Genomic DNA, 15,341 nt, shown 5'->3' on the forward strand with positions numbered 1-15,341 from the left:
CAATTCCTGTCAATTGGAGAATGGCCGAACAAGTGGTGCAATATGATCATGATGGAATACTACTGTGCTATGAGAAATGATGAGCTTGATGAGCTTAGAAAAACATGGATTGACTTGAATGAAATAATGAAGAGTAAAATGAGCATAACCAAGAGAACACTGTATATAGTAATGTTTTAAGATCAACTTTGAGCAAATAAATCATTTTGACTGTTATATATAACCAAATTCACTACAAAGGACATGTGAAGGAAGGCTCTATCCACATCCAGAGAAAGAACTGATAAATAAAGGTATGCATAGAATGATTTGAAATATTACATATATATATATACACATACATGTGTGTATATATATATATGTTTGAGCCTGATGGTAGCCATCTCTAGGGTGGGGGGAGGGAAAAAAGAAAAACAAAAAAATTTACTTGATAATTTTATTATATATTTAGTTATGTTTTATATTTATAGAGATGTAAATTTATGTATATGTATAAATACATATTTATTTGTATAAATGTGTATCTATACATATAAATATATATTTATTATCTATTTAAAAGGAATAGCAAGTTGCACATAATAGCTTTGCAGTTTCTTGTGTAACTTTTTTTATTATACTTTAGTGAAATGCTTATTTTATTCTATATATTAAAAGCTAAATAAATAAATAATTGGAATTAATTTTGTTAATGCTGTTATCTTTTACATGTCTGCCATTAATCCACTTGGGGCTTATTGGAACATATGATAGAAGACATTAGTCTAAACCTAATTTCTCCCTAACTACTTCCAATTTTCCCATAAGTTATTTTTGAAAAATATAATCCTCCAGTAGTTCATGTTCTTGAGTTTTGTATACCCTAAGTAAGCTACTATTTTCAAACGCTCTGTTTCTTGTGTATGTTTTCTGTTCCACTGAAATATGTTTTTGTTTGTCAACCACCATTAAGAGAAAACATGATATAACAGGTAGAAAACCAGACTCAGAGTCAGTAAATCTGGGATCAAGTCTGACTTCAGAAAAAAACTGCTTGTCTGACTGGGTAAATCATTTAAATTCCATATAGTCTCTAAAATTATGAATTATATTGGTGCTGATGGACTATATCATAGAAAGAATTATGATCACAGGTCCAAACATTAAATTATCTAGTAACAAATATTTTAGATTATTATAAGTTAATAAAAATAATAGTAATACTATGCCTGTTTCATTTGTACCTTTTTCATTATTTTCTTTGAGACTATAGAATTTTTGTTAATCCAAATGAATTTTTATTATTCCTTTGTCTAGTTCTATAAAGTAACTCAATGTATTCAATAAGTATAACATTAAAATTTTAAATTAGATTTTTTTTCTCTATATATATGTATATGTATGTGTTTTCAAGCTCATGTATGTGTGTGTGTGTGTATGAGAGAGGCAGAGAGAGAGAGAGAGAGAGAGAGAGAGAGAGAGAGAGAGAGAGAGAGAGAGAGCGCAGAACTTGAAAGGTAGACTTGTGGAAGAAATATGTCCTTGATGTCTAGCTTACCTCCCTAGAGATTTACTCATGGGTGAGTTTCAGGACTCTTGGTTGAACTGAGACATTTTATACCTAGTATGAGAGCTCACCATGTGTATTATTTGGTATATTCTAATCTATATAACTTCTCCAATATCTGTTTACTATTTGCTTAGGTAACTGAATACACAGTTATCCCTTCCTCATGATGGGATTAGGGGGCCTCTGCCCCCTAATCTGGAAAACACTCATAAAAATTTTTGGCCCTCACTCTGTACCAGAGAGGTAGTCTGAATTATTAAAGTATTAAAAGATAAAATGTTGATATTATACGATACTGTACATATGTTTTGTGCATTTCTAACTTTCTAAACTTTTTCTGTGCCATCTGCTGGCCTGTGTGTGTGTCAAAACTCCCCTAAAATTCCCATTTAGCTGTATTCTTCATTGTTTGTCACAGTCTTTGGTGTAAGAAGCATTTTGTGGGAAAGATGCAAACCTTCTTTTATAGGTTGAAACCCCCTACCTTTTGAGGAATACTTTCCAAGAAAATGACTCAAAACTAAAAAAATCATTTCCCCTAAATGAACAGTACTTAAAGGGCCACAGAGATATAATTTTAGTCTAGTAGCCCTCTGGGGTAGTTAGGTAGTACAGTGGATAGAGTGCTGGGCCTGTAGTCAGGAAAACCCATGTTTCTGAATTCACTTCTGGTCTGAGACATGTACTGGCTGTGTGACTATGGGAAAGTCACTTAATTCTGTTTACCTCAGTTTCCTCATCTGTAAAATGAGCTGGAGAAGAAAATGGCAAACCACTCCAGCATCTTTGCCAAAAAAAACCCGCAAAACCTTGAATGGGCTCACAAAGAGTCGGACAGGACTGAAAAATGACTGAACAGCAGTACCCCACTCTGAGGATATCAGACTGGCCAGCCTCAAGGTTTCTTCTTTAACTCCCTTTCAGGGTACAATTCCAGAAATATCTCTCAAAGCCTACCCTGGAGCCTCATTTAGATAAACCCATGTGAAATACACACAACTTAGATGAGCAACATACATCTTCTATGGACATGTTTTTTTCTCTTAATCAGCTCCCTGAAGGAATGGGTGATTTCATTTTTGTACTTGTATCCCCCTGTGCCTGGAATAGTGCCTGGTGCATAGTAGGTTTTAAGTAAAAGCTTGCTGATGGATTAATTAGCTGATTAACTAGCCAAGATCACTTATAGTCAGGAAAAGAAATCAGGTTTCCCACCTCTTAGTTGAGTATCATGTGACTATTGGATTATTTGTGATTTGTAATTTTATCAGAGTCTCTTTTCCCTTTTCTTTAGCATAGATGATCAGGAAAACTAAGTGAGATAAAGAAAACCATCTCTGAAGCTTCGTACAATATAAATATATTGTATATAAATATAAAATAAAATGCTTCATATTTAAAATAAGATTTCTCTGAATATAATAAAGATAGACTGATCACAGAAGTTTCTTGATCAGCTTGATCAGTTCACAGACTAATGAGTCTCTGTGTGGAACACTGATTGCATTTTATGGGTGGGTGGATATAGGTGTATGCCCCTCAGCATTTCCTGAAGGATGAGTATTAGTGACTGAAACTTCCCTACAGATGAATTGATTGGTTGTCACTCTTATGGGAAGATGGTTTGGGAGAAGCCATGCCTTTTTACTATCAAAGTGATTTTTGATCCCTTTTGACTTCTCTCCCACCCCCATACCCCCATCTTTCAGCAGAGCTATGATAAGATTGGGATCATGGTGCATGAGGACACAGAAAGCATTAATAGCTGTTTCAAGACAAGGAACATGGTAACCACATGCTCTTGATCACATATCAGCTATTGAATCTGAAACACCTTTGGGGTGCTAGATATTTAGCTAGCACACTGACATGCCAATGAGATCCACTTTCACCCTATTGAAACTCATATAGACAGTCAGCCTCATGATAATACCCTGAGTGTTGCACTATGTATGCCAGAAGGGACATGCACTTGGGACCTGGCAGATAGATAGTATTCCTTCCCATTGTACTTAATATATACAAATCATTCACTCTAACAGTATAGTGCAATGTTAATACCCATTGTTTTTCTATTCAGGGATGGAGAACCTGCATCCTCAAGGCCACATGAGGTCCTCAAGCATGGCCCTTTGACATAATTCAAGCTTTACAGAACAAATCCCCTTAGTAAAATAATTTGTTCTGTAAAATTTGAACTCAGTCAAAAGGCCACACCCAAGCACCTAGAAGGCCATACGTGGCCTCAAGCTCACAGGTTTCCCACCCTACTCTGTATCATGGCTATCGTCTTCTTTTACTCCTCTACAACATGTGCAAACTCCTGTGTAAGCTGATTTACTCAAGAACTCTCAGGAACTTTTTCTTCTCAGATAGAAACCTAGATCCTGGTAGTGTATAGGAATGTACACTCTCAGACTTCTCATAGTGGCCCCCAAGCCACTAGGATGTAATTGATGTCTCACGAGCCTCTGCTACTGCCTCTCCAAGTACTCTCAATATCCCACCATTGCCCAGCTGCTTCCCTCCCTTGGGCACTGAAAAACAGCCATCATTTCTGCCATGTAGTCAAAAGAATGAATGCCATTGCTTCTAGATACTACACCCTCAATCCTTCTCACTCCCAACTTTGCTGTGTCTTGGACTGATAAGATTGCTGTGTCTTAGTTATGGTTATATGATTCCCTGGACTGACAACTGCTGTGTCATTGAGAATATGTAGCTCTCATGTTCCTTTCTCCAAGGCATTCACTAATGGTTTTTAGTCAGGGGTAAGGCTATTTTATTCATTCTTCCCTGGCTGCCTCTTTTCCCCCCTCGGTCTAATCCTTGCTTTGCTAAAAGACAAAAGAGGCAAAAAGTTGTCTCCCTACTACATATTACAGATCAATACACAGGGTTTGTTCTCACACATTCCATCAGGTGACAGGACTCAGTCACTATAATTCATCCTCTGTCTAGACTGAGAGCTTCTTAACCTTTTATTTGTGGCAAGGACTATTTTGGCAATCTGGTGAAAGCTCTGGACCCCTTCTCACAACGGTATTTTTACATGCATAAAACAAAATATATAGAATTACAAAAGAAAACAATTATATTGAAATACTATTATCAAAACATTTAAAAATTTTTCTTAGGCTAAGAATTATTAATCTAGGGTGCACCCAGGAATGTGTCAATACCCTTTATCATAAGATATAATCCAATTTTAAGCAAAAACTCAGCAGAGTATAAGTTCATCAAATTGATCAAGGAACTCTCTTCTCCATGACTCATGGTAACATAGCAAGTAGATGTCACCTAACTGTAGAGCTGGAAGGAACCTTAAGGGACCAACTATTCTAATTCATTTTGTCCATCAAAGAGATTATAAGTCACTTGTCTACTATCATATCCAATTCACGGAAGAGGTTACACCAGAATCCAAGACTCCTTGGTCCTGGAACATTGTTCCCTTCACTATTGTTATAGTTCAGTTGTTTCAGTCATGCCTGACTCTTGGTGACCCCATTTGGGGTGTCCTTGGCAAAAATACTGGAGTAGTTTGCCATGTCCTTCTCCTGCTCATTTTACAGATGAGGAAACTGAGGCAAACAGGGTTATGTGACAGAGTCACACAGCTAGTAAGTGTCTGAGGCCAGATGTGAACTCAGCTCTCCCTGATTCCAGACCTGAAGGTCTATCCATTGCACCACCAAGTTGCCCTGTCCTCTTCATTGTACTATTTAATCACTGTTTAATCAGTCAAACAGTAGACAATTACAGAGCATCTTTTGTATTCTGAGCACTTGCTTCAGGTCTTGAGCTAAGAAATCTTAAAAACAAACCAACTGACCACTCTGAGTGGTTTCTGCTTTATGTGTTTTGGTACCTTATTCCAGTGGAGGCTCCTCAACAGTAGGGACTGTCTCGTCTTCTTGTATTTGTACCCCCTGTGCTTAGCATGGTATCTGGCACATGTAAAGTACTGAATGATTCTGGCTTTATCTATCATCTATCTATCATCTATCTATCTATATATCTATCTATCTGTCTGTCTGTCTGTCTATCTATTGGTATCTATCTAATGGCTTCCCTGTCTGCACTTTTTTCCCCAAAAGTATAATACAAAGCATAATAGTATAGCTTGAGATAGTAGCCAAAACTTAGTTTCATGGTTAGTTCTGAGTTTCCTTAAAGATTCCTAGGCAGAACCTAACTAGATGCAATTTTGTTTGTACTTGAATCCATGTAAAATGACGCACCTTTCCCCAGATTCTCTGATCTGTTGCCCACACCGAGAACCCCAGCCCAGGGCCATGTAGCCCAGAAGAATAAACAAACCATTCAGGGCCTTTGGCTTTGTGTATATGTATGAGTCATGGAGGGGCTGCTTGCGGGAGTATGAAGAAAGATAAACACACAGCAGAACTCTAAAGCCTGTTTCTGGAAATCTCACAAGAGGGAACAGATAGCCATTGTTCTGAGCCTGTAGAAGCTTATGTGGCTGGAGTGGGCAATGGCTGCTGTCTGGGAACTGGAAATGGATGTTAATGATCTAGCAAGAAGAGAAGCTTTTTTGGAAAGAGGACTTAGGATGGAATGGGAGAACAGGCAAAGAAACAGAAGTCAGTGAAGACCTTAGCCAAAGATGCTTTGTATCAGGATTCTCAAAAGGAAACAAAATAGAATTTCCCAAAGGTAAACCTTCTTCATTTTCTCCTGGAAAGAAGACTTAATATATTACTAAGCATATGCATCTATCAATCCATATTGTGCTAAAGGCATCTATCATTCTATTGTCACATGTACATGTCTGCGAGAGAACTTTCACACTAAATTCATTTCAACGGCTATTTAGGCCCGCTATGTACAAAATCATTATTTCAGGGCAGCAGTCACATGGTAGTGCAAAGCATATTGGACTTGGAGTCAGGAGACTTGGGCTTGCATCCCAGTCTGCTACTCAAAGCCATAACAGGAATAATTTTCCATGGGGAACATTCGCTTGGGGGGAGATGGGGTGTGGCATAGAGTCCTGTCCAACTGGTAGATGTGGTTAATGTAGAAGAGGGGCTGGCCAGTCCCCCAGAGATTTTGGCTTACACTCCTGGTGAGGTTGGGGGAAAGGCAAGTCCTTGGCATATGGGAACCATGGAGACAGGATCCTGGGACTCAAACACTGGCTGCTGTGGGGAAGAAATATATGCTTCTGGGGAGTTGGTTTTCTCTCACCTAGATGTCAATGCCCTGGGGCTACTTGCTACATACTAGTCTGGGTGTTAGTACTACTGATGACCTGTATTGTCTTAGACAAATCATTTCCCCTCTCTAGGCCTCAGTTTCCCCATCTATGAAAAGTGCCAGATGCTTGTGCCAGGTGATCCTTAAACTCCTTTGCTATTCTATCTTCTTTTATACCAGCAGTAGTACCTTTTATAGGATCTCTTGAACTAAGTTTCCCAACCATAAAATGGAGATAATGACATTTGCAGTACCTAACCTCCCACTCTGAGTTATGGGAAAAGTACTTTGTAAATTTTAAAATGCTCTATCAACATGAGTTACTGTGGTTGTGGTTAAATCAGCACTGTGAAATAGCAAATAGAATGTGAGGCTTGGTGTCAGGAAAACGTGGGCTGAAATCTCAGCTCTGACAGCGGCTGTATAGACATGGCATTCTGAGCCTTTGGCAACCTCTAGACTATCAGTTGTAAATGGCCTATCATTTCTGTGGGTGTAGAGAGTTTCTACAACAGGGAATTTATAGGTTCTTAATGTATTACAGGCTGCCCAGGGGAGCTATAAAGACACATAAGACTTAAGTGATTTACAATCTAATCAGAGATATAGGACAGGTACTATAACATGATACCATAAAGCACTGGAAGTACATGAAAGGGATATATCATTTTGTAAACAGTGGGTCTTAATCATAAATGTATGTTGTACAACAAAGTTCTATGGGAATGTAAGGGAGAAATATCTTTCTTCTTATTGCCATTTTCTTTCGGAAGACAGAAAAGATAAACAAGCCATTTTGCAGATGAGGTAACTAAGGCAAACAGGGTTAAGTCACTTGTCCAGGATCACACAGCTTATAAATGTCTGAGGCTGGATTTGAACTCATGAAGATAAGTCTTTCTGATTCTAGGAGCAGTGCTCCATCCATGTGTCATCTATTTAAGATTGTAGTGTTGCCTTCTCTTTCATGAAAAGACATAACCTTGTCACATTCTTTCTTTTTAGTTTTTGCTCTTTCTTTTCAAAGAACATAAGGTGATTGATATTCGTCTTCCAAAGGAAGGAGTCCCATAGGCCCAATGATCTAGAAAGGACTTCAGTAGACATCTAGTCAACCCGCTTATTTTACAGATGAGGAAACCGCAGGTTAGGGAGATTGTGAGTTTGGCCCAGGTTAGTCAGATACTGTGTTAAAGGCAGGGTCTGACCATAGGTCTGCTCACTCCAGAGCCAGCAGTTTTCCCTCTCTACCACATTGATTTCATTGAAACCCTTTAGAGTTGGGTTCAAATCTTCTCTTTTCTTAGCATCCTTCCTGTCCCCATCTCCTTCCTGAGGACATTTCTCCCATTTTTGAAGTTCTCAAGTATATTTTTGCTTCTGATGTTTCCATCCCTCATTGCACAATCCTGCAGGCATTTTTACTTCTCCAATTCATGTGGTTCAAAATCAACGTAAGTGAAACCATCCTAACCCTGTCATCTCTCTGCTGAAGAACTTCTAAGGTTTTTATTACCCCCTTAGGATGAAATTGGATACTTGGCATTTAAATATGACACTAGCTTATTTTTCTAGATTTATGTCATATTCACTTCCCTCACATACTCTATCTAGCTATGTAGAAGTTCTTCCCATTGCTTATATGTGATACTCCATGTCTTGTGTCTATGCCTTTGCACAATGCCTGAAATGTCTTTCTTCTGACCACTGCTTCTAGTAGTCCCAAGTCTCTTTCAATTTTCAGTTCAAGTGCCATTTGATTCAGTCAGTCAATAAACATTTATTAAGTATGTGCTATGTGCCAGGTATCATGCTAAATGCTGAGGATCCCAAATGGAAAGCAAAAGACAGTGCCTGCTGTCAAGGAGTTTACAATCTAATGATGGAGACGAAGCAAACAGATATGGACAAACCAGCTGCATACAGGATGAAAGGGAAAAACTGAAAGAGAGAAGGTACTAGAATTAAAAAGGGTTGAGGAAGGCTTCTTGTAGAAGATAGGATTTTAGTGGTGTCTTAAAGGAAGCCAGAAAGTAGAAACAAGAGGAGAGAAAAGATTCCAGGCATGGTGGGGGGGAAGGATCCAGAGGAAATTCCCAGAGCCAAGGGATAGAGAGCCTTATTCATGGGACAGCTAGGAGGCTACTTCATCTGAGTCAATGGATCAATGGGTATGTGACAGGGAGTAAGGTGTAGGAAGAGTGGGAAGTTGAAGGGTTTAGCTTATGAAAGGCTTTCAACACAGATAGAGGGTTTTATATCTGATTCTGGAAGTGATAGAGAGTACTGGAGTTTATAGAGTTGGCTAGGTGACATGATTGGGCCTGTGCTTAAGAAAATTACTTTGGTGGCTGAATGGAGGATGAATTGGAGTGAAGAAAGATTTGAGACAGGCAGACTCACTAGCTAGCTTATTACAATAGTTCAGGTGTGAGGTAATGAGGGGCCTGCACCAAAATGGCAGACAGAAGGGGTCATATTTGGGAGATATTTCAAAGGTGAAATTGACAGGCCTTGGCAACAAATTGGATTTGAGGAGTGAGAGATGGTGAGGAGTCAAAAATAACACTAAGGATGTAAGCTTGAGGACTGGGAGGATAGTGTTGACATCCATAGTAATGGGAAGATGGCGGAAGGGGGAGGGCTTAGGAGAAAAGGTAATGAAATCAGTCTTACACATGTTAAATTTAAGATATTTACTGAACATCCAATTAGACATTGTCTGAAAAACAATTGCAGATATATGACTGGAGGTCAGCATAGGTGATAGGGCAGGATAGGTAGATCTGAGAATCATCAGCATAGAGACAGTAATTAAATCTATGAGAATTATGAGCTCACCAACTGAAGCAGAATAGAGGAAGATGAGAAGAGGCCCCAGGACAGGGATAATTTTGGCTAGATGATGTGATTTGGGTAGGGAGCCAACAAAGCATATCGAGAAGTATTGTCCTGAGATGTGAGAGGAGAATCAGGAGAAAGAGGAGTTCTGAAAATCTAGAGATAAGAGAGCATCAAGAGTGACAAAGGCTATGGAGAGGTCAAGAAGAATGAAGACTGAGAAAAGTTCATTGAATTCTCCTAGGCAGCATTTATTACCTGAAATTACTGGATTTTTGCTTGTTTGTGCACATAGTTCATCCCTACAATATGATATTGTGATATCACAAAACTATATATTATGCAATAATAAATATATTATTATAAATATATAATATTATGCTATATATTATATGTGACACATTACATGTGTTATAATATGTGTATAATATTTCATATGCTATGGTAACACATAATACATAACAACATATTTTTTGGGATCCAAAAGTGGTTGCTTCACTCTTGTCTTAGAATTTATCTGTAGTGTCTTATACATAGTTGGTGTAACTTTTTTAGTGTCTTCTGTAAGAATTAGTGTTTTATTAGCAATTTTGGTAAGTGGTTAGCAAATGTTTGCTCTAGTTTAAAGAAGGGCAGCAAAGCTGGATGTAGTGACTGTTACCTGTCATCTCAGCTGCAAAGGAGGCTGAAGCTGGCACATCTTTTGAGTTCCACAGTTCTGAGCTGCAATCAGCTATGGTAATAGGATTTATCACTAAGTTTGGAATGTGCATGATGACACTTTGAAGGGGAAGGGGAAGCAGATTACCTAAGGAAAGGCAAACCTTTCAAGATCAGAAACAGAGTAGATCAAAGCTCCCATGCTGCCCATTAGTGGGATTGGGACTATGAGTAGTCCCTGACCTTCCATCATGGACGAGACAGTGAGACATATTTTTCTTTTTTTTTTTAAGGTCAATGTTTGGAATATAGTAAGCATTAATAAATACTTGTTGCCTGACCATTGTGTGTACTTCACATAGTTGTGAAGATCCACTGAGATCATACAATTAAGATAAATGAAATAAGTACTTTGGAAACATGAAAGAATGATATAAATGGACTTTGGGTCTGATCAATCTGCTACTTTTCTGAATTTGGCAACCTATGGCTCATGTAACAGACATGCCTAAGGGATTCCCCACCTACAAAGCTTTGGCTGCCAAGGAAAAGATGGAAAGAGATGAAGAAAAAGCAGAGTATGTTTGGGAAATTATGTTGGATGTGGGCCAGTGCACTGGGATTTACAAAGAGAAAAAATAAAATGAAATAAATTTGGGTAATGGTGTCTGGTTAGGGATATCAGTGTTTTCCTCTGTCTACCCCCATTTCATTGAGCTCTTGTTTGGGACTGAGAGGACCATGCCAGCCATGGTCTTCAGAGACTATTTACACTATCAATACCATCATCCTTTGCATTTGATGATGGAAATTGTGTTTTTCTTGAAAAGTTAGCAACCAACTAATAAAGTAGCAGGAGTTGGTTAGGGTTATCAATGTTAATTCTAGCTATGAGTGGCTTTTTCTCTCTCTGTCTTATCAGGAGAATGAAGTTTGAATCGGAGCACTGGAATTATGTGTTCTCAAGTATCCAAGACATGAACAAAAGGCTGGATTCTTTTCTGTTGGGTGGTTGAACTATGAACCAAGAGGCTAAATATACATGTCCTCAACTTCAAACAACAAGAGCTATCACCAGACATATAGGGGACAGAACAGGGAGAAGAACCCAAACTCTCTGAGATGTATAAAAACTTGACATTGTTTTATTCTTTGCATTTTTGTTCTCAGAACTTAGCAATGACTGGCACATAATGGGCATTTATTAAATGCTTGTTGATTGATTTGACTGATAGCATGTGGGCCCATTACTGAACTGAACAGGATCAGGCAAATGACTAGCAGGTCCCCCTTGTGGTTAAGCTCAGTTTTGTTAAACCTTTCCATAGTCTTCTGTAGAAAACTTGTGATGTAAGTGGCAGAATAAATAAAACCAAGAAATCACCACAAAATATTTCTTTTTTAAAGAAGGTTTGTGTTGTTTTTTTCAATTAATTTTATGGGAGCTGAAATCCACAAAAGCAATCTTTATACCCTTTATTTGACCTGCAAAATATTTGATTTAATGGGGGAATGCAGCAAATACTGCATGATGATAAGAATAATATTGACATCAAATAACATTAAAAGGATATTTTTTCCTTTTAATATTTCCATTTGCAAGACAAACAAATCCCTAAAGACATTCCTTCTGTACTGGAATGTCATTTTTCATCCACCCCATCCCCATTTCTAATATCCTGCTATCCTTTATGACTTAGCTGAAATACACATCTTCCATGAGACTTTCCCTGTGCCCTCAGCTAGAGGCAATCTCTTCCATTAAACAAACCCACATAGTAACTAGTTTGTTCCTTTTTTATGCTTTTATCCAATAGAATGGAAGATTCTTAAGAGTAGGAACTATTTTTTTAATTTTGTATCTCTGGCATCTAGCACAGTTCCTAGCATAATCGCTTTATGAGGAACTCCCCCAACCACTGGATATTGCCACCTACCAATCTTAGTGCATAATTCTTAGAATTCTTAGAGAGTTACATGAGGCTTGGAGAAGTTAAGTCATGTCCCTCACAGTCACAAAGCTAGTATCAGAGTAATAATTAAACCCAGATCCACTGTTCTAGATTGTTTCTGATGTCTTGTTATGTAGTAAAAGGTTAGTAAATGGTTGTTGAATTTGCTTGATCATATCCTTTCATTTATTGAAGTTACCTGGGTATATGCTTTATCTACCATACTAGATTAAAAACTCTTTGAGGGTAGAAACTATGCCTTATTTATCTTTGTTTCTCTTTCAGAATCTATCATTATTTATAGAAGATAATAATAGGAGGTGTTAGGAAGATAATACATGATTGTAGAATACGTGTCTAGAACAATGTTGTTCTTGCTATCTTAAAGCAGAGAAGCTATGTTTGTCAAATAATAAGAAAGATGGACTTCAAAATAAGTGCCTGGATATTTCACATTTTAGGCACAAATACACTATCACTCTTACATTGTCTTTTACACAGAGTACTTAAATGATGACACTGAACCACAGGGCTAAGGGAACAAGTCTTTTCTTAATGGAGGTGGATATGGGGGCAAATGGATAAGCAATGGTGATGCCCTCTTCTCCTGAATTAGCCTGAGTACTTGTGGAAACTTCTCAGACTCCTTGCCACCTAGAACAGCTTCCTCTTTTTAAAATAGGGTATTTGATGGGCTTCTCCTGTCTTGTCTGCTGAGGCAGTCTGCTGTTGCTGGGTCCTCACTGGTACGCTGTCCATTGCCAGCGTCTGTCTTCTTTTCCTGTGGAAATAAAAGATATGGGCAAGAGAAAAGACATATTTGGTAATGCTTCACTCTCAAGCTTCCTGCTCTGGGGGCTGCCTCAGCTGCAAAATGTTAAAAGAGCTTAAAAAAAATAGTAACCCTCCAACTTGGAATGATTTCCAGACAGACCCTAATGCCTGAAAATTTGTCAGAGGAAGCCAAATCCAGAAAAGCAGAACATGAAGAAGGTTCATTATTCGACTTCAAGAGATGCTCAAATAATCCAACACTCTGGTATTTATGATTTTTCTCCATTTCAGTTGGTTTGTAGTTCACAACATTCCCCTCCCCTTACCGCTGATTCCGACCTTCCTTTTAAATTAAACATCGACAGTTATAAAAAGACCTTCACATTACTTGTAAGCCACAAGCGCTGCTGGGAAACAGTCTGTTGATACAGGACTGCTTATGTCAGGGAAGTGTGCAGTTCCTTGGAATATTAGCCTGGGGAGGCAGTTCAGGTGATGAGAATGGCTTTTCCTGACCAGCCAGCCCTCTAGTCTTCCTCTCCTCACCCCATCTTGCCATTTTAACCTAGGGTTTACCAGTTTTGAGAAATGTCTTTCAATTGATCTCCTTTGTGGCCTATGCATTTCATCTCAAGCATTCAAAATATTCTTCTGAGAAGGAGTCCATAAGTTTCACCATTTGGCTAGCCCTAATTCCAAGGCAGCGAGGTAAGATGGTGATTAGAGCACTGGACCTGGAGTCAGGAAGAACTGAATTCAAATCTGTATTCAGATACTTACTACAGACATGACCCTGAGGTAGTTATTTAACCTCTATCTGCCTCAGTTTCCTCAACTATAAAATGGAGGGGATAATGGTATCTTACCTCCCAAGGTTGTTTTGAGCATCAGACAAGTTAGTATTTGTAATGTGCTTAGCATAGTGCCTCGTATATGAAAGGCACTAAATAAATATTCATTCCCTTCTTCTCTCCCACCAAACTGCTCAAGGATCCATAACACAAAAATGGTTAAGAAACCCTGAGAGAGATGTTACCCTACACACAAACACACACACACACACACACACACACGTATACACACACGGACAAAATTATTCCTTATTTTTTGTATTGTTCCTTGGTTTACCACTAAATCTGTTGATAAACTCTCTTAGTACTTGAATATTTAACCTGGTACTTTTTTTTCATTTATTAGATTCATTGCCACATGCTGGAAGAAGGCAAGGAAATGGAATGTATTCTCCAAACCAATTTGAATTGCTACATAAGCTTTTTTTCCTCTTGCTTGACTCAGTTGATTGCTAGGATATGTATTTATATTTGGTTACCTTAAATCCATACTTGGGTGCTCCAATAGACCCTGAGGTATCCATGTGTCCATTTTAGTCAGTGGTGGAAGTGCCCACATGAGTACTCAGGAGTCCAGGTTTGAAATGTGGCCTCTCTGTGTGTCAGAATCAGAATGTGTGTTTTTTTTCTTTTTCCGGAACTGTCCAGCTCATCTCCCTTGGTGTTCCTCAACAGTCTAGGGTTTGTGTGAGTTCCATGGTGATTGACTGTGTTAGGTCACAAACATTGGACTGTGGCATCACTCAGTGAGTCAGACTGGAGGAAGGCTTGGTTGGAAATAAAAATGAAGGTTTCTGTTTGCACTCAGATAGCTTCCCACCCCAACCTTAATCATAGTATGTGTGGGTGCAGGGAAAGCCCTCCCTGCCCCACCTCTAGGCAAAGATTCAGAAACCTGGACTACACTAGTAAGGGTTAGGAAAATCCATCCCTGTGGCACACCACCTTTTCCTCCCCCACATGACCCAGCCATGACTCTGACAGGATACCTACACATCTGAGAGGAGCAGGGAAAAAAAGGTTCCTTTAGATAGAGAATCCCAAAATCTCACCACTAGAAGTGATCTTTGAGGTCAAACAGCTCAACTTCCTCATTTTAGAGATGAGTGTAATGGCAAGTAAAGTAGGATTTTTGCTGTTTTCGTTTTTTTAGTATAATCAAGAAGTATAATGCCTCTATTTGAATGTGATTAAGGAGGATCTTTCCCACCTATTGCCCATTGTGGGAAGCTTGAGTAGGGGAGTTGTTTGTAGAAGGGTCCCAAGTGCCTTTTTTTTTTCTATTGAGGCACTGGGTCAGAGGGTTTATGCCCTCTGACTCTAAAAAAATGTATAAATGCTCTTTGTTTGGCCAGAAGAGGGCTCTGGGAAATCACTAAGGAGTTCCCCAGCTTTGAGAAACCCAGATGTTCCCTCTCTGGTAAAGATGTATGTATGTTAATGTTCAGACATTTTGGAAGTATGTCGGTTGACTTTTAATTTCTCTGTATT

The 15,341-nt window shown here is 38.6% G+C and overlaps 2 long non-coding RNA genes across 9 annotated transcripts in view; one reads left to right on the top strand and one right to left on the bottom strand.

The window, feature by feature from the left end:
• Nucleotides 1-15,341, top strand: part of LOC140526808 (uncharacterized) — a 340,835-nt gene that overhangs the window by 273,159 nt on the left and 52,335 nt on the right. The gene's annotated exons all lie outside the window — the stretch shown is intronic.
• LOC140526806 (uncharacterized) lies at nt 12,759-14,465 on the bottom strand. Its single transcript, XR_011974535.1, has 2 exons — nt 14,330-14,465; nt 12,759-13,006 (listed from the first exon to the last, which is right to left on the bottom strand). It is a non-coding gene; the product is annotated as an uncharacterized lncRNA (long non-coding RNA).

Source organism: Notamacropus eugenii, chromosome 2, assembly GCF_028372415.1.
Source record: "Notamacropus eugenii isolate mMacEug1 chromosome 2, mMacEug1.pri_v2, whole genome shotgun sequence".
NCBI classification, from domain to species: Eukaryota; Metazoa; Chordata; class Mammalia; order Diprotodontia; family Macropodidae; genus Notamacropus; species Notamacropus eugenii.